Genomic DNA, 27,682 nt, shown 5'->3' with positions numbered 1-27,682 from the left:
AAGTGTTGACAGACTGAGCACGCCCGCACTAACCGACTGACTAGCTGGCTGGCTGGCAGGTGGGTGGGATAGCGCGGTGGCTGTATAGGGACTGGGTGGAGTGGAGGAAAAACGAAGGAGGATGAGAGGCTGGGGTCTGGAAAGTGAACAGACACACTCTGTTTGTGCTGCATGTTGGTATGCATCAGCAGACAAATGCTAGAATAAAAAAAAAAAGACACAAGGCACCTTAAAGGGATAGTCAAAAGGGGTGCGATGAAAATGCAGGTGGGATGCCATGATGCCCGGCTCCCTCTTTAATTGAACCACTTGGAGGGGATTACATAATGTACTCACAATGTAATGGAATGGACCGGTCCCATTGGATTGTAAGCAGTGAGAAAGAGCCACAGAGAACGAGTAGTGGCAAGAAGCATTTGAGATTAAGTCCCTTTCATCTTCAACCAGACTCATATTTCCGAAAGTTAAGCACGAGATGAAGACTGTGTGATTACTCTCGCTCTCACTTTCATTCTGTCTTTCACACTTGCCTTGAGAGGAAGACTGGCAAAAAAAAAACTGCATTCAAACTCCTGTAGAAGACTCTGGCTCCCAATCCCCAGTGTCAAATACAGACATTTTCTAAGAATCACAGTTCAAAAATGAGACACTTATCTCCTCACACATTTCATAAGAGAACAAGAGTTAATGGGCTGGGATACTTCAAGAGTAGAAGACCACAAATATTTCACTACGGCTATGAAAATAAAGCATATACAGTATCGGCACTCCAAGTGATGTTGGCGATCTACTTGGAAACTGTTTTCATTCATTAAATCACATGGAGGGGGTGCTGCGAGAAACATGAGTATGTTCATCAGAAATGGGAATCTAATCTTCAGTTTGGTACTCTGGTGTGCATCAAAGTAGAGTGTGGTTTTTTTTTTGTATTTACAGTTGCTCGCGTTTAACCACCTGGGTGTCTACAAGATGGCATAAATTTGATACCATGATCTTCATTGTGTTATATGACAACATTTTATCAGGAGTTACTATGTGTCTGATGTATTTAGAACACTGTTGTTCTGATGCCTGTGTCCAATCTTCCATCCATGCATTTTCTATACTGCTTATCCTCACAAGGGTCACAGGCATGCTGGAGCCTATCCCAGCTGTCTTCAAACAAGAGGCAGGGTACACCCTGGACTGGTCGCCAGCCAATCACAGGGCACATATAGGCAAACAACCATTCACACTCACATTCATACCTATGGACAATTTGGAGTCACATATTAACCTAAAATGCATGTTTTTTGGAATCTTAATATTTAATATACAGATACTTAGACATTTGCAGTTGTGATTTGACCCTGGTGTCTGTATCTTTTCTCCATATATCAGTCACACTTGAGCTCAAGTGAACTATATGGAAGCGTAATGAAAACATGTTTTCAAATGGCGTCCACCAAGGAATCTAATTTGAATATGGTTTTAACCAAACCTCACAGATGTGAACACTGTCTGAATCTATACAGAGTTGTCCACATTTTTTCTGGGTTCTGTCAAAGGTTTCTTTCCCAGAAAGAGTTTTTCCTTGCCTCCGTCGTCAAGTGCTTGCTCATGTGGGTTTTCAGTAGGTGCTTTTGTTTTTTGTGACCTCCATGTGTTAAGTGCCATTAGATAAAAAAAAAAGCAAATTATTAGTATAAACGTCAGCCTTTGCTCTAGCCCCACCCCCGAATATGTAAACTATCTTCTCAAATAATATTTGTAAATGTCCTGCACAAAAAATTGCCTTGTAATATGTAATATTATGACTTTATTTTAATATTTATTACTTTTGTCCAAAGAATTGCAACTTTATTTTGTTTTATTACATCTTCCAAAAATTAATTTCATGTATATATTTTTTTCTATATTTTTCTATGCTCTATGCTACTAAAATTACATTATTTGTCCTCATATTATGAATGTACTTTCTGTAACATTGCAACTTTTTCCTTGTTGACTTGTTCCTTGTAATATTTTGATTTTATTCTACTTTATTCTATTTTTGTCCCATTTTTGCTGTTTTTGGAACTATTTTCTTGTAAAATTTTGTTTTGTAATTATTCCTGTACATTGTATTTTTGGAATGTGCCGTGGGCCATTTTAAAAAAAATAAATAAATTTGCAGCCTCTGGCTTGTGGTCGAATATGTACAAAGAATCATTAGCATGTCATATTAGAGGATATAAAGTCGTAATGAGAATGAAGTCATAATTTCCCCTGAACAAAGTAATATTCCTATCAGAGAAAATGTCTGAACATAGTGAGAATAAAGTCATCACTTTAACCAGAAATGAATGTCAATGAATGTCAAAACTCCCACACAACCAACAGTATTCAGACAGTAGTCTGAGCCCAGCAGCTGCTGTCTCACTCTGGAGAGTTGTCACATATTGAATAATATTAATGATTATTTGTGAAAAACAACTACCAGATGACTCAGCCATCATCCTTCCATGCATTGTTTTTACATTGTCTGTTCAGGTTTTAGGTCAGGAATGGATCCTGGCCCAGAAGACTAGACCCTGAACTGGTCGTCAGTCTGAGGGAAATTGTGAATTGCCTTTCCACCTACATGAAAGTCAGCTATGTGTACTACTACTACAAAAATAATATCTGGCAGATCTCTTGTGTGATGGAGCTGTTTCAGCTGGAATCAAGGCAGTGAAGTAAATCACAGTGATTGTTCACAAACAGCATCATTCAGCAGATACATATGCTCAGGTTGGGGAGCTATCACTCAAGTACCCAGGGACACTACACTCAGTTTTCCCTGAGCTGTCTCCGTGTTAAGTGGATAGAAAGAAGTGGTATTATGACCTGAAAGTATATTTTCTGCCTCCGGTCACACTCGCCCTGTTATGACTAAGGCATTGTGGAAATCAAGCAAATTCCTGATTGGAAGAAAAGCAGAGCCGGAAAAGGGCAAAGCCTCTTCACTCAGCTCTGTTTGAGGAGATAAATCCTGCATCTCCAGTGGTAGCAGAGAGCAGACGCCGTCTTGTGCCAGCTGTCTGCCATGCTGCTCCTGTTCCCATTCTACTCGCCGTTTGTTGCCACGACTGCCGTCCGACGCTCGGCTCTCAGCCTCCCTTGTTTTCATAACAGCTCCGGCACGGGCGGCTGGCACAGCTGTTCTGTGGGTCCCTGCGGCCTTTTAAAAAAGGCAATAAATCAATCTCAGCACTCAATACAGGCGGGAAATTGACCAATTAGAGTGGCCCAAGATGCTTTTGTTCAGGCGGACGATTTTACAAATTGGCTATCTATTTATACCAACAGAGGCACTCTGCAAGAAAAATTTACCGGCTGAAGTCGGTGCATTTACATTTTTCTTTTCCACTGTCAGATGTTAGTTTCCTGTAGCCCTGCTGTGTATTTACACACACATTCAACACAGCGTCAGTGCGGCAGTTTGTTCAAATCAATTGGTGTTTATGCAGCGCTGATGCTTCAATGATGTCTGCCCAAAGATGGCCAATGTTGCTGAGGTGAAAGGTCGTGCACAGTTTCTGTAGGGACTGATTTTTACAGAACAAATCATACATTTGGTACATTAATTTAATAATGCTAATTAAAATGGCTGTAGTTTGCAGTGGTATATCAGAGAAATGGTTTGGTTTCCTTATTGAACGACATGAATTTGGCAGCATGGCAAAATATTAGTGTTGGAAAGCATGTGGTAAATGTATTGAGGTGCAAGTGAATAAGAGCCTACTGGCTCTTATTCAATTATAGATAATACATCTAATACTATGGCCTCAGCCTTTTGACGGTAGTGATCACCATTATGACCATTATCTGTACATTATCTGAACCAGTGACATACAGTCACATTAAAGGGGAACTGCACTTTTTGGGGGTGATTTTGCACATTATTCACAATAAGAAACACATATTTCGTCCCCTTTTCTGTGCATTATAACATGAGAAAACAAGTTCATTTCAGCTAGCTTACAATGCTGTCATTGCGATACATTTATTTTGACTATGAAGTCCTTAAACAACGTTGCATCGTTTGATATACATGCTGTGATCATACATTAATACATTACACTGACGATAATATTTAATAGTTGCAATATCTTGCCGTATTTTGATGATTTGACTTCACTACCGAAACTTATTTTCTGGGCACATTTATACACATAACATACTTATGCTAGTTCTGTCAGCAAAAACAGCAGCAACAACACTTACGATGTCCGCTATCATCAGCACAAGACGTGTGCTCCAGTCCTCAGGTAAAAAACACTGATGACTTTGTAGCAAAATTGAGAGCTAGGTATCCACTCTTCAGTCTGACTGAAGCTAAGGTGAGGTGTCAGCGAGGCTTTGTGTTGGTTAGCTAGTATCAATGTGCAGAGAAAATATGTTTTGGTAGTGTTTTTTATGAAAATACGCCAATATACTGCAACTATTACATGTTATCAGTGTACGTGTTAATGCAAGATCACAGCATGCATATCAAACGATGCAACGTTGTTAGAGGTTTTTTTTTACATAGTCGAAATAAGTGTATCCCAATGACATCATTGTAAGCTAGCTGATATTAACTAATTTTCTTGTGTTATAATGCACAGAAAAGGGAAAGAAATATGTGTTCATGTTTAACGTAAGGATTGTGAGTGATGGGCAAAATTCCCCAAAAACTGCAGTTCCCCCGTTACCACCTCCTCCTGGAACTCAACAGAATGCTACTGTGTACGACCCATTGTTAGTAACATCAAATCAGTGTTTTGTTTTCATTTAGGGGCCTTTTCATGAAGTCACCTGAACATCACCTTGTTGTTTTTGTTGTTTGATTATCAAGCTCGAGGTATGAATCCAACAACAGATTGATTGCATCTGCACGGCTGCACACTCCATATGCCCAAAACAGGCAGCGGCGTGTTTGCATTCATCCCCATAACTAACTGGCTGATGCAATACTCGGGCTAAATCAGGCAGCAAAATCCAGAAAGGAGCCACAATGGTGGTTCTGTCGAGCTGCTGGCTAAACGAGGTAAGGCCTAATTAGTGTGACTCTATAACAAAGTCCACTGAAGAATGCCATGAGCACAATCAGCAGTCCCTTATGTTATGCTAAGTAGAACTCCTGAGCATCATTACCATTCACAGTCTACTTGCCTGCAGACTCATTTATGCTTACATGTCACTTTATGGCTGTATGGTCTAATCAGCTTTTTAGCGCACACATACATGCACACGTATACATGCACAGCCACACATTGAAGACTTTAAAGGTTACTGTTCTTATCCCCAGCACTTAATCTACATAACCCGGTACAGAGTTATCTAGATTAAAATAAACAGGATATGAAAATAAACTGGCCTTTGCTGTTTTTCCTCTCCAAAACAGGATGGCCCGTGGCTTCAAAAGGGGGAAGAACTCCTCTGCATTTGCTATGACTAAACCCCCCCAGCTTGGCACAACTCATCAGACATGCATTTATCTCTCATTTTGCCAGTGACTCTACCGCTAGGTTCAAGGCTTACATTTATATGCTTTAAAAGTGAAGAAAAAAAAGAAAAAAAAATCAATTTAGCTGCATTTTCTGCATGTTGTAACAGGGAACTATTTCATATAACACAACATGGTTCAAACACTTTCATTTTTGTGCAATCAATTACCCTCTTTATTCCTCAATTCAGAGCCCTTAAATATTAATATGATTCCATAATGAGGCTGAGTGGTCGGAATCACTCACTGTCCCTCAAGGCAGCTTTTGCAGTGGATGGGTGTTCAGACCTTGCTTGATGAATAAAACCCTTCTTTCTATAAATGTGATTTTCAGGAGCATATTTTGCACCATTTGACACTCTGCTTACTTGACATCATAGAACCTAAAAATATATTTATTTTGCCTTTAAACAGAACTAAGCTTTGATGGCAGTGACATTTGGTCAGAGGGGGCAGTTGAAAAAGAGCCTCACCTGTTATAATAAAACAAAAACAATCGCACAATTAAGATGCACACATCCTGTTTGACTCACGTCCCAAACCGTAGTTTGAGAAAATGCAGCAAAAAATGCAACAAACAGAGCAGGAATGGAAAAAAGAGGGGGCATCCTTAATGTCAAGCTTTTCCTAATTAGTATCTGAGCAGGCAAAATATCAAGCTGAGGATTCCTTGGCCCTCTGAGCGCCATAAGACTTGTACACAAGATTACATAATGTAACAAACCATGGTCTCATACATTTAACTATGTGTATCTTGTAGAAAAACAGTAGTTTATCATTTTCTTTTCCATGTATTTTCTTGTTTACCATTTATTAATTAAGTATACTTTCATTTCCTAATATGCATTTCACTTCCTGTTTTACAGCAGCCAGTTATAACAGTATTTCATCCTGGAAATATACTTACTATATGTGCTTAATTTGGTCTATACACATTAAAAAAGTTAATCAACATAAACTTGATATTAACACTTCATCTCGCCATCAAAATAAAAAGAACGGCAGTAAAACATGCACAATCATGCCACACATTCAGTCCACACTTTTCACTCTAAAAAGTGGCTTGCTACTTTGGCTTTGCAGCAGGTTTTGTAGAGAAGCCCTTTCTCATTCCAAAAAAAAAAAAAAAAAATTCTCACCCAGTTTCACCTCTTGTTCTTTTCTGTTTGCACATACTCCAACACTAAGTCCACCTTAAAAGAACCATTTTTTTTTTACTTTGGCTTGGTGAATGGATTTTGTACTGCCCGTTCGTTTGTCCATAATACAGGTTTAGCAAGCAGCATTTAATTTTTTAACTCTGCTGCACCTTTGGCTATGCCAACCTTTAGTATGAAAAGAGACATTTTACCTCCTGGAGGCGCAAAACATAGGTTGACACCAGCGTCTTATAAACTATAACAAGAGAATATAAAAACTAGAAGTGCAGTGAGCATGCATGTGTAACTGGTATGGGTTATTATTATTGATTATTTGATGAGTCTCAATTTCATCCAGTCTCATGTCGATGTATCTATTAAAAAGTGATATTTAAAATGATATTTCAAAGAAACTTATTATAGAGAAACACTTCTATATGTGATTAAATATGAGTTAACTATGGACAGAATGTGATTAATATTAAATATTTTATTCTATTCACAGTCTGTCCCTGATAGGTTTGAAAAGTATGTTTTTCTTTATTTTTCCCAAGCCGCTGTGGCCCATAAATCTTTCTATGACACAATTGACCAGTAATACTTTCTGGTGGACTTTGTGCAGTAATATGGTGTCCATAGCTGAACTACTGATGAGACGAGAACATGCGTCTCCTCAGTGTAGCGCACAGACTGACAAATGAGATGCTTAAGCCCAGTGAAATTGTTACATTTCAAAAAGGCAATTTTCTTAAATTGCTGAACAAGTTACTAAAATCACACAGCCAATTAGGATCTGATTTCGGAGAGTGGAATTAAAAAGAAGTGTCTGTCCTATCAGCTCAGTCTGAGGGTAGTGGCAACTCATCTTTGCAATTTTTTTTTTTTTTTTTGTATCATGCAACTCACAAAATCTAATTAGCTCCCTTCAAATGGAAGCAAAGTCATTTTGAAATGTGACAAAAATGGCACAAGATAACTTGGGCAGCTGTTACTGTGGCATTTATCGACATATCCTCCCTTTCATGTGCCATGTAAAAACGACTAGCCATACTACTGCATCATCACTATTGGCCAGTCGGCTAATACACTGTGAAATGAGCAATATATTCACCGTCACACAGCTAAGTAAATCAGGCTTTGAATAGAGCAAGTGTGTGTTATTTCTGTAATGCAACAGCTTTGTACTATAGCACATGATAAAAAAGGCTTAGGATAGGCCACTTAATCAATTAATTAATCAATAGTTTTGTGAAACCCTCCATCTTATTAATAGATTTTGGATAATTTTATAAGTTCCAACTTTATGGGAACAGTTTGGGGAAGGTCCTTTCATGTGTTTCTGTGCACAAAGCAAGGCCCATACAGGCATGACTGGAAGTGCTTGGTGTGGGAGAACCTAATCAAACACATTAAATGAACTAGAACTTGGTTAGCGTCATTCGTTCCTGAAGGTACAACTCCAACCGAAACGAATGCAATAACGGAATCGGTTTTCATCTCTTTAAAAGACCAGACATCTTGTTAAATGAGATTGCCAGCTTGGTCGCACACACTCTCCAAGTAGCCGATAAACCACCCCGGAGGTGAGGGGAACCAGGAAATAAAGCGAATGGAGCCACCTCCCGTGGCCCAGCATGGTGCACTGTGGTCAGACACACTCTGATGTGCGAGTGCCTTGATGTGTGAGAATATAGAGTAACCACATCTACCGGTCACATTAGTATTAGAGTTTACTACATGAAGCTCCCTACACCTTTTCACGTTTCCCATGATGAGAGCACAACCACCAAAGTAAATTGTGTAGACTCATTTAAGATATTGTCTGTATTGAAACTAAAGCTTTTATTATTGTGATTGTTTAATGTTGGAATGGATTTTGTATTTTTTGGACTAAATAAATTATAGTGTATAACCATCCTGAGTCAAAAGATGTGTCATGGAGAGGAAAAAAGCATACACATTTATGTGTATGTATTTCAATAGCACACAGAACAAGAAGCAACTTCCAGCAAGTTCACCAAGCTCCCGATCTCATCCTATAACACTGACTCCATGGAATACTTAATTCTCGGTATCGCTAGCCTAGGCCGCCCTCTCGCGGTTGTTAGCAGTAATGTTCACGCCTCGGTTTGTCAGTATGAATTACTATATATACAATATATATACAGTATGTCGCACCTGACTATAATTCGCAGCATCAAACAAACTATGACTTATAATCGGAAAATACAATCATTTATTATTTAATTTCTCATTGATCTCAATGAAGAAAAAATGTCTTAAATACACTTGTAATGTCAGTTATTGCACACCTATTTATACATATGCAACATTGGTTGAGGTGATTTTCGCCGACACACATACACAGACAAACGCACACACACATGACTACAGACGAGGCAACCAGTGAAGCATGAAACATCTTCATCCTCCATCTCTGTTCCCATGGAAACAAGTGAAATTATATTCCTTTTACAACTTTGTTCTCTCTTCCAAAATGTTACCATCTGCTAAAAACATATATTCACACAGAGAAAAAGTTATCTGATGAATATTTTAAGGGGCTTTGCGAGCGGCTGCAGGCATTATGGTCCCTGGCCAACGTCTTCCTTTGAGACAGCAAACAGCCACATCCTCCAAAAAGTGTGGATGATTCAGTGAGAGACGTTCTGTGGTGCTGCACGGTTTTGGCGGCTCGCATACTCAACACCCCCCCCCCCCCCTCCCCGTCAATGCTGCAGCACTTCTTCGTACCACAAACACACCGTAGGCTTCATCACGCCCTGAGACTGAGATCTTTTTCCCCGCAGACACCCTGAGTTTTTGTTGAGCGAGATCGTTTGTGGTCACTGCATGTAATATAAAAATCAGAAAATGAATTTTTTACAAAAAGTGTACTCATTCAATATTTTGTTTGTTTGCTTTGTTTGGATATTTTTCCAAGTGAGGCCCTCTTGGTGGGTTTACATCCTCTGTTGTGTGTTTTTATTTCATGTTGGATTATTATTATTATTTTATTTTATTCTTCCCCCTTCAGTGTTTATCAAAATATATCAACTTAAAAGGTGCTGGAAAAACAACAACAAAAACGTGCTCTTGTGTTTTTTCGATGTGATGTTTACAACTTTTTGGACATTAAAATGCGATGGAACTCAAATGCCAAAATTGCCAAAATGCCAAACACCTAAATTCACAATTTAGACAGCACATTGTTTAATTTGTTACATCTAACGTTCATAGTAACACAATTCAACATGCTTATAAAGGAACACGATAGGAGGAGCTGGCCCTCTGTGACATCACAAAGGGGCAGCTTTACCACGCCTTCCGAAACCGAGTGTTTCAGGGCTCACTTACAAAGGCGCATACGTCATTATCTGAACTTTGGCATCGTTTAACACGATAATAGTACATTCTAACTACATTTAGAGGTCAGAAAAAGTGTGGAAAAAGCACAATAGGGCTCCTTTAAAGGTTGGGCAAGTGAGCAAACAACAGAGGAGGAATTATGATGCTAATTTTAAGATGATGGCGATCAATGATGTCATCAAACAAGCGCCAAGCAGCTGAAAAAACGTATTATTACTATTGGCATACAACGGAAATGTCAAATCTTAAATATAAACATCCGCCTGGAATGGAGATGTTTCACATGCATGATGGCTATGAAGACTCTGCCTGCTATAGATGACAATGTTGTGGCAGCGGAGAACTCGGCTCACTCCCAGTCTGGACCAGCGCCAGCAACTCTCACACTGAAAGCCTATTGTGCAGTTCACTACTAGTGCAATACATCACAGGTGGACAGGACAGTGGCGAGGAATAAAAAGCGACAAGTGAACGGACGTACTCTGTACAACAGCATCCAATCCATAAATGTCGGCTTTAATAGCCAAGTTGGCCCTTTAATATTTCATCCACAATGAGTCCAATTTGGAAGTGGAAATGAGCTGTTGGAAAGATGCCCATTTTTATCTGCATGTCACAAGACTACGCCACCACGTTATTTATTCCCCCCACTTAGCTGCTTCACCTGCTTGAATTAATAGCTCTCAAAAAAAGCTAATTATCCGCTTTAATCTGGATTAGAATGCATGTTCTCCTGACCAGCAGCAACAGTTTGGGAAGCATATGCTGTGAGGTCTGCGGTGTTCTGCTGACCTCGTGTCCGACATCTCTCTGGAGGACCGACACTCCACACGGCAGCTGGGCCAAGACCAGACTGTTGAGGAGAGTCCGACTGCAACAGCTTCATCCTCCAGCCAACACATCTGTTTGGTCCTGTGGTTATACCTGAATTCCTCTCATTTTTATCCAGCCACTTTATGATAGTCTGGCAGCCATTTTCAACACCACTGACCAGGCCTGAGAAGCAGCACTGCGGTCCAGAGAACAAGTTGGTTTGCTTGGGCTCACTGTGAAATGAGACGTTTATATAGCCAAACTCGGACATATAATGAGTACTTGTATGAATTTATAGGATATGTTTATTTCTATTTGTTGGCTTTCTCCATAACAAAAACAAAACATCACATATGGCACACAATACTGTCCTCGTGCTTATTTAGTCAAAAGACATGAAATTGTTGTAATACGTGATCCCGGCCAGCCAAAAAATTTGACGTAGTATTTTTGCTTTTTCTTTGGCTTGTTTTGTAAACCCTATTCCCATAGAAGGACCGGTTTAGACACTGGTTTGTGATTTACTGGAAGAGGAGGCAAATACAAATTTGTTAATTTACTTTACTGAGACTAAAATACACATTGCATGAAGTTGATGGCGGAGCATTTATAAAACCTAAATTTAGTCTGACTAGAAAATATATTTTTTTTTACATAAGATTTTGAGTTTTGCAGATAATTCATTCATTCATCCTTGTCCTCATGAGGATCGCGGGCGTGCTGGAGCCTATCCCAGCTGTCTTCAGGCGAGAGGCAGGGTACACCCTGGACTGGTCCCCAGCCAATCACAATCACTGGCGTCGGCCCAGTAGACTCTTGAAATAGAATCTAAAAAATTCAGACGCGCCTTTTGGTGTGGAAAATCTTATTATTATTTATTGTTATTCACATTTGAGAGGCTGAAATCAGAAGATATTTACATTTTTAATTAAATAAGATTAATCTAATATTATTGATTAATTAATTGAATGAATGATTCCTCAATTAATTGTTGCAGCTCTATGTGTTATATATCTAGAATAGATCAGTTGTGGATGTATTACAGTGCATTGCTCCCTGTGTAAAATCATACACTTTTCTCATAAGAACAGGAAGGAGAGAGTCCTGTTCTAAAATACACCAAAAAACCTCTAACTGCTTTGGGCGCTCTTTGGTGTGCAGCCCTCTCAATCTTACATCCCTCCATTAGTGCATGTCCATAGGATTCCCCCCCTTGTGCATGTGTGTATTTCCAGACTGTGTGTTCCTGTTAATAGAGTTAAGAAGGGGGAGAAAGAAAACCTCAAGGCATTAAAAAAGTGTTCTTTTTAACATGTGCCTTGGTGTTCATCTTGTTCAAGGAAGTAATACTGACACCTGCTGGGAGATGAGTGCTTACAGGTCTACAAACCACCTGTGTCTGTGCAGACCTACTTTACAACTCTATATGATGAGCCTGATTCACTTTCTCTTAAAAGTGTCGCCACCACAAATTCTTAAGCCACACACACACACACATACTGTAGTGGGATGAAGTGTGGGGAGGGGGGGCTTTAGGATTTGAGCTTAAATACAATTGCTATATTCCTCCCTCCCTTGTTGACGGCATCCTCAGGCTTAAAGACAACTTAAAGTAAATCTTAGCCCCTTCTCCCACCACCCCCTTCACTTTCACTGCAGCTCTGTAGTGTGGGGGGATGCAAAGACAGAGGGGGGAGGAATAAATCATTTGGCACCGGAGGGCCCCATGAGGCGACCAAGTTTGCCTGCAAAATAATCACAAACACAAGTGAAAATGTTCCATTTTGAACAGCATGCTTCCTAATGTAAAAGTGGCAGGTGGCATATTTCAAGTGGGCTTTGATTGATCCCCAACTGTTTGTAAAATTGTCTGTCGTCACAGAATTCAGGTCAGAGTGATAAGCACTAGGGGCACTCCCTGTGAGAGGGAGAGGCTCACTTGCTCGTGTTTAGGCGGCTGCAAGCTACACGGTACCGCTGTGCCAGTGGCCGGTTGGCACTACCAAATGAAGGAGGGAGAAAAAGACGTTTTCAATGCAGCTACACATTATAAACAGCACTGTAGACTTATGGCAAAGTGTAATATAACTACATTGCATCTAGTAGATTTCATCATGTATTATGTAGAATTAAAAATAATTAACTACCGCATTGACTTGAATGTAAGATGACCCAAAACTATGCCAAAATAAAAGACAAACAATACATTTTACTAGGATTGCCATCTATGGTTTTATTCCTTTCCTCCATTGTCCAAAATGTAGGTATTTCTTCTTCCAGTTTTTGACCAATGTAAGTAAATCGTTAAACTTTCCACCTACCTCATTTATATCATGTTTGTTCTTGTATTGAAAATCTATTTTTTTGTAACAGTGAAAATAATCACTGGTACATTGCAATGAATGATCCTCATTGTCTTGAAATCAGCATTGTAACTCTGTTGTTTGTTAACTAACCAACCTTGGAAACATTTTTTTTTTCCCAGTGTGTCTGTGCCACAGCTGCATCACTCCAGGTACGGTATATGAAACTGACACTAAGAAAAGCTGTGGTTTAATTTTGAGAAGTAAACAAATACTGTCGATATCCTTAAATTTATGTCACTATACAGTAGTATTATCTGGGTAAAATACCTAACCTCATATGCCTGAAGTACCCTATATATCTGCAACGTGACAAATATAATCTAAAAGTTCAGCAAAACCAATTCTACATGAGTAGAAATCAATCCAAAAGCACTTAAATGGGCAAATGTCAACAACAAGCAAAACATAAGACACCAACATACTGTATGTTGGTCACAAGACAAGACCAGTCTAGGATAGCTTGAAGCTAAAGGTTAGCTTCTCCAGGTAAAAAAATAATATATGTACTTTTTTATCCCACACTGCACAGAGCTAAGGAGGAATTATTTTTTGTGCAATCCTCTTGTCGAATAAAATGGAATGGAAAAAAAATGTCCAACCTTGGCATAGGCCAGTGGTTCCCAAATGTTTTTTTGCCCAAACGAGCCTGTTGACGCCATAATGCAAATTAGATGAGTGAAGTTACTCCCATCAAACTTTAGGTCATACATCCATTTTCCTTATCCTCATGAGGGTCACCGGCATGCTGGAGCCTATCCCAGCTGTCTTCGGGCGAGAGGCGGGGTACTCCATGGACTGGTCGCCAGCCAATCACAGGGCACATATAGACAAACAACCATTCACACTCACATTCATACCTATGGACAATTTGGAGTCGCCAATTAACCGAGCATGTTTTTGGAATGTGGGAGGAAACCGGAGTCCCTGGAGAAAACCCACACATGCACGGGAATACCATGCAAACTCCACACAGAGATGCCCGAGGGTGGAACTTTGGGTCATACTGATGATTTTTCTCATTTACTGTATGCCTTTATCTATTACCATTTTCAAGCTACAACCTATTGAAATAGTAATCATAAAACTGAATATTGTCTTGAAAAAATCTGCTCATTCAAACATGGGGACGTGCCCCCCGGTTTGAAAACCCCTGGCATAGGCCATGCTTTGTTACTTCTCAAAAATATACCTCAAATGAATACATTCATTTCAGTAGTTCAGCATAAACAGTTCAACTTCACATTTCAACTAAAATGAAATCCTCTTGTATTTCTTTTATTTTTTTCAGTGCAGATAACCTATTGAAAAAGTAAAAAGCCAGTGTCTAAAACAAAGTAAACTGCCATTATTTTTGACAGATTTATTTTTTTTTCTCCTGCCAACCAGGCGGATAATCAAAGCATCCAACAATAAAATAAAAGGAGTGAGAGACGGTAAAATGAAAACTACATGAGCAGTCATACACTTCTAATGGGACTCTTTTAATCTTGCAATGGAGACTTTCAATAGTGAATTATTCCTTTTTTTTTCTTTATATTCCTTTAATGCTTCCAAGAGAAATATATGCAAATCTCTGACTAATGCTAACAGCAGTGACAAAGGAGCCAGTTCTTCTCTTAGAAACTACTGAGGCGCCTATGCAGTGGCCGGCAGGAAGCTTCCAGATTCCGACAAGGCCTCTTTGGATGTGGACCAGTAATGGATACATGTCAAAGGGAGAGTTCTGTCTGTTACCAGCCAACAGCTTGGGCCAGGCTTCCTCTGTTTTATTTAATGTTCATGGGCAAAGTGGACATCTTTTTGTTGCTTCATTTGAAACTTGCTTTTTTACTTAGACTGAAAAACACAGAAATCTATGTTAAATTTAATCAATTAAACCCTTAACATCAATTGCTCTCTATTTGCAAAGCACTCCCCAAAAATGAGCATATTGTTTATTGCTGATGATTTCGGTCTGATAGGCGCTGCCTCGTGATACTTTGATGACACACAATGGAAGCCCATTGACGGAGGCATCTATTTTAATTTCAAGGGCCCGCCTGGCAAACATCTAAACGTGGTTAACTAGTTGAGGCAGAGTTAATCCTTTTATCGAGATCCCTGCTGCAGGGGATCCCAAACACACACACAAACACACTCTGATTAAAAAAGGAAACGTGGGCAATGAACAGTTGAAGAATCGTGGGCCCCTAAACAGATAAAGGCGGAACATCTTGTTGCTATGGCAGTGCAGTATGGAATGAGTGGCGACACTTCCATCTCCTCCGCTCCTCTCTGTCTAATATATTCACATTATTTATGAAATATTCCATAAGTAGCATAGCTAATGCTAAATATAAATCCCAAGGAGAGGCTGTGGGTGCCTTTCCAAGCTGGAATTGTGGAATGCTGCACAGCTTCCTCTTGAGAAAGGCTGCAATATTTGTACACAAGATGCTTTTGATTCCCTATAACCATCCTCCTATTCATGTATTTTTAATCCGTCGTAAGATAGAAACGATGTAAAAACAGTTTATAGCATTGTTTTAGACTGGGTTCGCACTTGACCAGAACCAAAAAATGTAAAAGATACTTGGTGGTCACTGGTTCATTTACTGTTTACACCATCACGTTTGACATTTTGATCAGTTTTAGTTCCAAATGCAATTACCACAACTGTTTGGGGGCTATGATTAATCAAGCCTGTTACCAAAGCTGGATGATTCTAATACAGTTATAAGGTACATGATATGATTTGATACATTGTTTGTGAATAGTTTGCCCCATGTTCATGACTAGTTCATTCAAGTGGCCCTGCACAGGTTAAACATATTTCACCAGTTTGCATCAAATTTACTAAATGGCACACAAAATTGTGCACCACTGTGGAGACTAAATTTGTGCAGATGGTACACGATTTTTCTGTTTGGTTTAAGACTTTGAGAATTTGAGAACAACTGAAGACAAATACTTTGAGAAGTCAAATTCAAGACTTGAGGGATTGATACCAAGTGAAGTACAAATCTTTGTTAGGTTTAGACCAATTAACGTCTGACATACTTAAAGTAGTTAAGACTAAATCAAGACTAAGACTTTGAGAAAGTGAAACCATCAAGACCAAAACATTGAAGACGGGAGACCAAAGACCTAAACAAAAGACAGAATCTAGATTAAGACTTTGAAAGATCGTGACTAAGCTCAAGACTGAGGCGATGTAAGACCAATTAAGAGCAAAAGAGTAAGAACAAAGGTAGGTCAAGGTCAAGAACAATTTAAAGCTTGGATCAAAACGTTTGTGAAACTCTTGGATCATTTGGATAAAAAAGTAAACAATGTTGGAATGATGACCGGGTAGAGACCAAGACTTTGGGGACTTCAGACCAAGTCAAGACCAAGACTTTGACAGGTTGAGACTAAGCCCAAGACTAAGGCAATGTAAGACCAAGCTAAGATCAAGAACAAAGGCAGTTTGAGACAAAAACTTAGATCCTAACATTTGTGAAACTCTACAGATGGGGTAGGTTTGTATGAAAAAGTAAACAAACTATTTTCGGAATCTCAAAATCATTGTAGTCACAATTTCCAAATGATCAACAACAACAAACTGTCTCGTTGTTGTGGTGTTTAGGGGCACCTGCTTCTGCAGCATGCATGATAAAAAATAACCAGAACATAGTTATTTACCTTGCCCTTTATGAAATAATGCCATTTTCCAATGTGTCGTCACATAAACATATCACCACTACAGCGTAGAATACCATCAGCATATTATTGTTCTCGTACTTGCTAAATTATAGCTCCTGTGTCGGTGCGCTAATGAAGCTCTCCAAAGTGGAGTCCCAGATATTCCCTCAAAGCCCCCACACCTTTTGTTGTTGTTGCGGCACATCTATTATTCCATTAGCAGGTAATTAATGACACTCATTTGCCTAACTGTTATTAAGCCCTTTGAAAGATTGTTTGTGCTCAGATGAAATGAAACACACCCCTGAAGCCATCCATTGTGGCGGATAGATTAAAAGAGCAATAAGGCTCTTTGAAAAATGATAGCTTATCAATGGCGATTTTTCACCGTACCTGAGGGGGCGGCCATGACAGAAAAACACTGCAGTCCTCCTTCATGTTGATATCCTTTTTTTTTAGTCAACTACCGGGGGAGTACACTAAGTGTGATTTATTCATCCCTTGACCAGTAAAAGGTGTCAGCTAGGTGAAAATGGATGCTGCGAGCGAATTGACAGGAGAAATAGTGGTGTGCTTGTCCTGCTCTGTTGGAGCATGTTGAAGAAAGGCTGCATGTGCCCTACAATGAATGTCCAACATTGTCTTCAGGATAATCCATAGTCATTCAATAAATAGCTCATGCATGTCAGCCTTTGTGGCATTGTACTTGACATTATATTACATGTATATGTTTATATTATATGTTATTAGTCATATTTCTTAGTTGCTTGACAGATGACTGAAAAACCCTGCATCTTGTGGTTTGGTACTTTCTTTCTGCATTCTCTTCTGGTTTTCAGCAAGTAGGGCTGGGCATCAAGCATCGATGGGAACTGGGACTAACACTACAATTCTTCATGAATTTAAAAAAAAATCTGATGTTGATGGACCAGCCCACCGACTGGAAAAATTAATACATAATACATACGTACATACATAACACCAACAAAGAAGAAGCAGCAGGAATAATTTGTGTTCATCCATTCCAACCATGGACAGTGTGCGCTTGAAAGTTTGGCTGGTCGTTTGCAACGCCATCACATCATGCAAAAGAGGGTGCACCACTTAGCACCTTCAGATTCATGGTGTAAAAAGTGCTCTGTTTTTAAGTGCAACGCCAGACTTCTTCCGACCAATCATGTCAGTAAAAACAACTAAAGTCGATCTGTTGCCAACATCAAAGCAGCAAACAAATGATACTTTACACGATGAATGAAATGGCCAAATCAAATATCCACCTAATGGGAGGCTTTGTACTTTTTCATACAGAAAAAAAACCTGACGTTAACAATAGATTTAGCTATGAAGTAATTGTAATTGTTTGATATTCTGCTGAAGTTCATAGTGATTCATAAAAAGTTCATATAATTTCAAAAAATCATGAAGACATTCTATTGAAGAACTCATTTAAACCTTGCAAACTTTGATCACCCTACCTCTGAAATGAATCTGAATTTAGGATCATTAGGAACCGGATCGAAACTTGTATTGCTCAAATTCAATTGGAATAGTACTGCAGTTGTGAAGTACTGCAATACAGGCATATTTTTTTTCCCATTCCGTGCCAATACGCACCTTTTGAGGTCACAAATTCAGTGCCAGGGGTGTAACTTATGCGTAAACAGAACGCAAAGGTGATATTAGTCTAGAGTTGGTCTTCACTCCTAAAGGTCTTGTTAGCCTCAAATCCTGATCCTTGGTCTTGACTCAGTCTAGGTCTATGTGGTCTTTATTATGTGTATGCATTTTGTCCTTGGTGCTGCAAAGGTTGTGGAGTGCCCTACAAGCGTTTATTATAGAGAAATTAATTCCCTGCATTCATCTAAATAAATTATTTGTTAAAACAGGAAATGTAATGGCAAATATTTCTCTTTAATACTCAGATATGATCAGAGATGCTTGAAATTCTTATTCGCCTCCCGCACAAATCAAAGACCAACATGGTGGTATTTTTCCACCGTAACCTTACTGATAACAAATAGAGATGGATTTCGAGGGGGAGGGGAAAGGAGCAGCTAATGAATGATGAATTAGCGATGAGGGAAAATATCATAAATCGTGACAGGGTGTCGTCGTCTGCCGGGTGACAAACTGCATCGTTGGACGGAATATGCCTCTTTGTGTATCTCCTCGACGCCGCCTGCCACTTTATCTCCTCCATCCTGCTAGATTACACCTCCAGGGTTCAGGTGGGAATCAATCATGGCTATTATTACCCCAAGTCACAAGATGCATCTATCACCACTAAGGTTACCATAACCTCAATATTAACAGAGGAAAATCCCCTCTAATAAACAGCAAAAAGGATGGGCTGGATGGTGGGATTTCATCTTCCTTTCACTTTTAATAAGGCACTCAGAGGAATAAAGATTACAGGCCATATTTAGCATGCAGAACAAATCAGCCTTGCACAGGCTCTTCCTCTCCTCCACTTCTCATTCTGGTTAGTCATTAAGACAGGGAGAGAAGCAGGGAGGGGGGTTCTGCTGAGAGGCGTTTCCTGGTTCTCCTACTGCCTGGAGCCGCTGTTAATAAGAGCCATCTCAGGCCCAAGAAACTTAGCAAGAGGCTGGTCGGACCGCTGGCAGTCACAGGCTGTGATAGCGCACCAGAGACAAAGCAGAGAGCGGAATGGTTAAAGTCCCTGGGACACAACCCTGTTTGAGTTCATCCTCTTTTATAAGCCACCATTACACAATGGTGTCTCTGTAAAACAAGATGCAGAAAGAGAGAGTGAGCATTAGGGCAAAAATGGCTAAGCTTCTTTGAGGATTAATGGAATTTAGTCAAGTAGGAGGCTGCGAGTGCATTAGAGCAGCTGACACAGGGTCACGGCACTGCCAGCGTTTTCTCATGCCACCCTTGACATGAATCATTCATCGGCAGCCCATTGAAAGATCATTAAAGTCCTCCTATAATAACATACCTCCAATTAAACTATGATCACAGCATCAAGCCTGATAATAGATTCATACCAATTAAGTGAGAAATATATTCAAAGGACTTTTCGCTTTGAAATGGGTCTTGTTATTCCCCTCGACAACCAACAACAGCACTCATTACGTGGCTCCACAACTACGAATGGAGGGAGCGTGTAAATATTTAAAATTCCCACAAATATATAAATATTCATCCCGGAATGATTTGATGCGCTAAATAAATAATCCCTTGTTAAATAAATGACACCCTAAATAAAACTTTAAAAACAGGATCTGGGGAAATTAAGATGAGATGAATCAGAGGGGAGGATTCTGGGCAGGAGGGAAGTAAAGGGGGTGTGTGTTGGTGGGGGTGGCGGGAGGGGGGGTTGTCATCTGTCACTCCACCCTATTTGAATTCCTAATTGCAGCCATGCGAACAAGCCATGCTAATTAAGGCCCCGCTACCAATTAGATGAGCTTTAGCTTAACCTTGTGGGGAGGGGCTGCACATACTGTTAGAGGAAGGTGGGTGGGATGTTTCGTAGGTGGAGCTACTATGAAGTATTTTCTACTATTTGGAAAAAGAAGTGTTGCGTCTGTCGCACTCAAACTAGCAGTGGTCGGCTGTACATGCCCGGAACTCCTGTGGATCATGTACTAGAAATGATATCGCTTAGAGCAGGGGTCTCAAACACGCGGCCCGTGGGCCAAATGTGGCCCACAGGACACTAGTTTGAGGCCCCCGCCTTGATATGAAAGTTTAATGTTAGTGCGGCCCGCGCAAGTTTGATATGGATGCTGTATGGTATCATGTACGCAGAAAAAATTATTACGTTTGATTAATGTTCATGTTAAAGGTTAAATAACTGTTAATAGTTATCCTCCCTATCCGTGTGGAAGTGGTAAGTTTTTGGCTATTTAAGTTTAAAGGAAATAACTTGAAGGCTACCGTTTCGGTCGCTAGCTCTCTAGTTTGCGAGTTAGCATGTGTCTCAAGACCCTGCAGTTGTGCAATTTCTACAGGGCTCTAATAATGCTTTGTTAATTTTAATGTGAAAAAAATAATTTGTCTATCCACCAACTATATGTGGTTTCTTAAGTTTTTATTATTTGCCGTTTTATTGTTATTTTTATATTTATTTATTCATTACTGATTGATTGATTACTGATTGATTTCATCTTATTTTGTGTAGAAAAATAAAAAGTAAGATATTTGAGAACAGTGGAATGTTTTATCCGAGCTTTTCTTGTAGAAAATCAAAACCAAAGCAAAGTTTATTCATTTTTCTATTTTTAATAAATGCGTTTGTTTTTTTTTTTTTTTGGAAAACCTGATGCGACCCAGTCTCACCCAGACCCTAGCTCCAGTGGCCCCCAAGTAAATTGAGTTTGAGACCCCTGGCTTAGAGTCTGGTGGTATACCTGCTTTTGCCAACAGAATAGTGCCAATAGTGAATAGAGCCATGCTCGTTCAAGCAGGCGGGTACACAAGGTAGGTGAACAAAAGTGGACATGGCCGTCATGAGACACAGACAAGATAAAGGATCGGGTCAATGAGCCATACCTAAACAGTGTTGGACACAGATCTAACGTAACCAATACCCTCCTAATAGTGTTGATGAAGTTGATCTGATTTATCATTTAGCTTCTGTGGTCTGCAGCATGAGTTCTGGCCATGACCTCCGCCGATAGACGTCAGGTGCTACATGCCTGCCGAGTCCCTGCATAGAAAAGGAGACGGTAATCTCCGGTGTCACCTGGTCTCCTCTGCTTCCCATCTGACTGCCTCTTCCAGCCTCCTGCCTCTCTGGAGGGCCGGGCCTTTATGTGGCCGTAGCCTGTCCTATCACACAATAAGCTGTCGGAACAGCGCTTTTGTGATGGCTGTGATTAGTCTTTTGTGTTCCCAGGTAGAATTAAGATGAAATTCTACAGGCAGTCATTGTGTCCCTATCTTCAGGACACTCAAAGAAATATGTTGGATTTTGAAGGGGTGAAATGAAGCCCGCGGGGCCTTGGCACGCCTTGCTCTGTGGGGAAATATGCGGCGGAAACACAATGGGAACAATCTTGTCCTTCAGTTTCCTTTTGTGCTCTGTTGAACCTTAGTCAGTGCTGCCCATTTACTGTAGTCTCTTTATAACACGGCAGCAGCATTGTCTCACTCTAGTCTGCCTTTCCCTTTTTTGCTAGCTTCAGAGAGCTACCCACAGGCTGATGAGATGACAGCCGTAACTTTGCCAGAGTCTGAGTTACCCTCAGGGTTTATTACCCACATTCCTCCATGTGTTGGGTATGCAAATAAAGTTTGGGTTGGTGGCTTTCAGATGTGATAATTATGGATTTATTTGTAAGCTGTCACTTCCCTTAATGCTCAGGGACATCAAAATAAGTTCAAATGCAAGCATCAGAGAGGATCACATTTGCTCGCCTACCGCAGATTCAAAGAACATGTGATTCTCATGACACTGGGGGTCTGTCAATAACCACTCATTTAGACAGCCGTGCGCTTTAGAGACCCTTGCTTGCACACATGCCCCGCTCCAAATGACTGCTGGAAAATATTTACATTTTCTCATCCGGTTAGACACTTCAACATCAAGGTGCTTTTATCAGCTGTTGACACGCAAACAAAGACAGCGAACAAATTTTTACTGCCACCCCATCCCCTGAAACAGACTGGAGCGCTCATTAAAATGCTGACTGCTGGTGATATGATGGGCATAAATATATCGGGGCCTACAAAGAAATACACGTTCTCTATTCTCGAATAGAGTTTGCAAAATTGGGGATGTAGTCCATTCACCCTGGAAAACATTTGTATGGGCAGCTGTCACAGATGTTGGACCTACTGGATCACAGTGTATGGTCGTCTTTATACGTCTTTTTTTACAGGGGAACGTATCATCTTAGATTTTTGTCAATCGTCTATTACATTTAGTTTCCAAAGCGTTACCCTGGCCCAATTATAGACTGCATTTAAAGTTCCTTCACCGCCCTACAAGAAGCAAACACAAACCGGTAAATAACCACACTTTTGAGCACTCGCTGACAAAGAATAAAAAAGCCCCTCGCAGTGATTCACTTTTCTTTTTCTTGCAAGAATCTTAATGGCAGAGGTGTGGGGGTAAAGGTGAATGTTTCCCGCTGCTGTTTGAGTGGGAGAGGATATACAGGGCGTAGGAGCGGAGCGCTGGGAACCAGCCTCCTCACATCGCACACATGCAGCAAGACTAGACTCAGATAATGTTATCTCCAACATGAGTCTGTCAGGCAAGAGGGAGTCCTCCGTCATTGTGTAAATGCACATTAAGGACTGATAAAAACTATAGACTCCAGTCATCCATCTTAATTTATCAGCGTTGAGAGAAGCTGCCGTATAGTGGAGGAACACTGCCACCATAGGCAGTAATGCACCGCTCACTTCTAAAAATCTATGAGTGTTTTCAAATAATTATTTTACTCTAGATAAATTTACACTCGATCAAGGGCATTAGGGTTGGACGATATGGACCTGAGCATATATCACAATATTTGTGGGATGTATCGCAATATGATGATGAAAAAAAAAAACAATATAACATTTAAATCCATTCATTCATTAACATGCTTTAGCTGTGCAGTCATTTGTATACATGATGAGTTTCATTTCAAACTGAGGGTGAAAGTGATGCATCCATCCATTCATTTTCTATGCCGCTTATCCTCACATGGGTCGCGGGTACGCTGGAGCCTATCCCAGCAGGGCAAACGGCAGGGTACACTGCCTAAACTGGTCGCCAGCCAATCACAGGGCGCATATAGACAAACAACCATTCACTCTCACATTCTCAGTTTGGAGTCGGCAATTAACCTAACATGCATGTTTTTGGAATGTGGGAGGAAACACACGCACGCACACAGATGACACACAGAGATGACCAAGCGGAGATTCAAACCGAGGTCTTCCCAATCTACATGTTACTCGTCCACCACACAGCCTGTGATGGAATGGAATGGCCTTTATTGTCATTATACAAGATGTACAACGAGATTGGAGAGCTTCTCCTTTCAGTGCAGTAGTCAAGTTTAAAAAGAAAAAAAGTATATAAAAGTAGAGTAAAAAAGACAATTTAACAAGATATATACAAGATATCCAAAATATACACATAGTATTGCACAGGAGCATATGCAATTGCACAGGAGCATATGCAATTGCACAGGAGCATATGCAATTGCAAAGGAGGATATACATAATACATGCATATGGTAAGAAAAAAAAAAAAACATTTGAAGCTGCATTGCCTGCTCATGAGTCACTTACCTTATCTGTGTTTAGAGTTCAGAGACATGAACTCATGTCACACTGACAATTAAGTCAATAAGGCAAGGAGTCCCATCAAGGGTTAACAAAGGAGATATTTTTTAGGGGATGCACACATAGTTCTCTGTGTGTGCCAGGTATATACGAAGTAGTAAACCGGTAGTAGGAACATATGGAATTTTACAGTATAACACTTACCTTTACACATGATGATCAGGTGAAGGAAGAGGACAGCACCAAAAAAGAGAGAGAGAGAGAAATAAGATCATTTAGATGCTTCTCTGAGCCCACCACGGCAGCTAAAAAAGTTGCAATAAATCACATAAAAATATAGCCTAATGGAGGACAAGGACTTTAAAAGCTCACATGTATTGGCCATCAATGCAAATGTAAATGTGTCTCCCTATTACAGCTTATTGCACGAATAAATGAAATGTTCTGATAAGAATCATCTCAATGACAAACTGAGGTTATATAGTCGATCCTGCTGGCAAATACGTGTGTCATACTGATAAAGTGGAGCTCGCTGTCGGCCTGTTGGTCTCTCGGCTCCTCAAGCTCTCACCGTCTCTCCTTCACAAACACACAGAGACGCCCGATAGGCTTCTATCTACACGTGTTGCTCTGAGAGTGTGTGTGTGTGTGTGTGTGTGTGGAGACTGCGCCTCTGCGAGGGCTGTTTCGGAGTGGTGCTGGGCTGCCTCAGAGCACATTCTATCACCAGCGCAAGATAGGATCAGATGACTTGTGCGATGTAATTGAAGTGTAGATTACTATCTCTCATGTGCTTGTCACATCAAAATAATAAAAATGCAGGGAGGTGGGGGGAGAAGGTGTTGCTGGGACTTCTGGCTCCTCTTCCACTATGTCAGACTTGTACACATGTCGAGGTGAAGCCTCACTACTGGTCTCAGGGCGGTGTTATGCGTAAAATTGAATCCCACCCTCCCTCCGCTTCACTTTCTAAAATACACTGATGAGTATGTGACAGGCCAGGACATGTTCTCCCTTGGACAGAGTGAGAGAGAAGCAAGGGTGCTGAGAGATTGGAGACTGTTGGAGGACACAGGCGTCAGGGGTTGACTGACAGCTGGGTGTCAGCCATGGGCCGCAAAGGAGTCTAAACTGGACAATGGAGACACCAAAAAGCTTGGAAACATGGCTGATAACATCCATGACTACATTTTAGAGTATATATGGTAAATTATTGTGGCAGTGGTCAAACACAATCCAGTCCAAACCATGATTGATTGCTCCTGATCAGGAGTGTGTATATTGAGATAATATATTGCATTCATTTAAATCATGGGTCTCAAACACGCGGCCCATGGGCCAAATGTGGCCCGCAGGACACTAGTTTGAGGCCCCCGCCTTGATATGAAAGTTTAATGTTAGTGTGGCCCGCGCAAGTTTGATATGGATGCTGTATGGTATCATGTACGAAAATGAAAAAATTATTACGTTTGATTAATGTTCATGTTAAAGGTTAAATAACTGTTAATAGTTATCCTCCCTATCCGTGTGGAAGTGGTAAGTCTTTGGCTATTTAAGTTTAAAGGAAATAACTTGAAGGCTACCGTTTAGGTCGCTAGCTCTCTAGTTTGCAAGTTAGCATGTGTCTCAAGACCCTGCAGTTGTGCAATATGTTGTAAATAAAAAGAGTATAAATGTGACTATAGTCGTGTTTTGTCATGTCTACAGGGCTCTAATAATGCTTTGTTAATTTTAATCAGAAAAAAATAATTTGTCTACCCACCAACTCTATGTGGTTTCTTAAGTTTTTTATTATTTGCTGTTTTATTATTATTATTATATTTATTTATTACTGATTGATTGATTTTCTTTATTCTTGATTTGTTTATTTTTCATCTTATTTTGTGCAGAAAAATAAAAATTAAGATATTTGAGAACAGTGGAATGTTTTATCAGAGCTTTTATTGTAGAAAATCGGAACCAAAGCACTGAAAAAGTTTGTATATTTTACTGTTTTTAATAAATGTGTTTTTTTTTGTTTGTTTTTTTTTTTGAAAACCTGATGCGGCCCAGCCTTATCCAGACCCTAGCTCCAGTGGCCCCCAGGTAAATTGAGTTTGAGACCCATGATTTAAATACTGTCAATGCTGTTGTTGTAAAATAATCATTCTCTAACAATGTCTTCACTGAAGTTTCCTACTTTCAATTTCCTTTATATTTCCTGCTAAATTGTCATAAGAACACACTGGAATTTAAGACAGAGCCAGAAGAGATGAGAAAAAAATAAGCACACGAAGCAAGACCGCCCCACCCCAAATGAGAAGATGATCAGTTTCACACGACGCGAGGCCACCAGATTTGTCGCGGCTTCGAGGAAGCCCTCATTACTGCACCTCATGGGCACTCGGCGTGCCCTTTGAAGTGCTTTGAGGTACATCACGGCATGAAACGAGCATAGTTAATCCACTTGTTAATCAAGTGCGCTCATGAGCTCATGCGTCTGAAGTGGCTCTCTCTCCTTGGAAGACTCGTGGCGTTCAAAGGAAATTGTGCTCAAGTGGGGAAATGATTATTTCACATTATTGAAATTTCTGACAAATCCATGAGCGCCTGTGGCAAAACACATACAACCACAACTTTATCAAAACTATGCTTAATGGGAATTTGAATACACTTCGATACACTGAAACAAGGAGAGATGGCTCACACACATTGTTCACAACTTAATTATATTGACAGGCTTGATTAACATTCAAGAGGTAAGTAAATCTATATTTTAGACACGTGTAGTATATACCTTCACACTATGCGAAACTGTACCTAGTACAGCTCCATCTGCTGGACGTAAATGGTCACTGCATTACTTGGCCCAATCCAAGTGGACTATTACGTGAAATAAAATGAAATCCCTGTAGTCATTACTATAAACCTGCTATAAAACTGCTGTGAAAGGATGGTCATATTATTCAATGAAACATGATGCACATACGAGTGAGTCTTGTTCACATGGCAACATTAGCACACCGCAAGCCTCAAAAAGTCACCATACTTGGTCAAGTGTTTTTTTCTTCAAATCGGTGGCCGATGGAGTATCCCTATCCCTTTGAGTGACAAAGTGAAATATTAAAGACATAACAAGGAAGGTTAAAAGCCCCCCACACACTCATGACCCGTTACTAATTAATTAAATGGGTCACCACCCCGTCCCCCCAACCCAGTCACTCTAACAGCAGCAAACAGACCAAAGTAAGCGAGGCAAGGATGGCTGCCGCGTCTTCCTCCTTGCCTCCCTTTTCCTCAAGAAGCCTGTGGGCTGCTCTGAGGCCCGACGCTGCCTCCCCCTGCTGCGCCAACAAGTTTGCTTTTCACTTCAATTAATGAGCCATAAATAACCCAATGAAGGTGTCAACAAAGAGCACCATTTATCATGGGTTTCTCCAACTCCACTTCATGTGACAAGAGGCTCATTCCCAGCCGCAAACAAAGACAATGTAAAAAAGAGGGAGATTTATTCCTGGACCAACACTCCCAACCTAGAATTCATCTTGCGCTGGGACTCTCACAGGTGCAGCCGTTTGACAAATATACCCGAACGTCCGCAGTTG

The 27,682-nt window shown here is 40.3% G+C and overlaps 1 protein-coding gene and 1 long non-coding RNA gene across 2 annotated transcripts in view; one reads left to right on the top strand and one right to left on the bottom strand.

The window, feature by feature from the left end:
* The window catches only part of roraa (RAR-related orphan receptor A, paralog a), a 222,705-nt gene that overhangs the window by 115,217 nt on the left and 79,806 nt on the right, over nucleotides 1-27,682 (bottom strand). The window lies entirely within an intron of this gene.
* On the top strand, nucleotides 4,198-5,677 carry LOC131131019 (uncharacterized). The gene is made up of 3 exons (XR_009130134.1): nucleotides 4,198-4,271; nucleotides 4,841-5,032; nucleotides 5,390-5,677. It is a non-coding gene; the product is annotated as an uncharacterized LOC131131019 (long non-coding RNA).

The sequence above is a fragment of the Doryrhamphus excisus genome, chromosome 6, assembly GCF_030265055.1.
Source record: "Doryrhamphus excisus isolate RoL2022-K1 chromosome 6, RoL_Dexc_1.0, whole genome shotgun sequence".
NCBI lineage: Eukaryota > Metazoa > Chordata > Actinopteri > Syngnathiformes > Syngnathidae > Doryrhamphus > Doryrhamphus excisus.
Note: the sequence above shows the minus strand (reverse complement) of the source record. Positions and strands in the feature narration are given on the sequence as shown.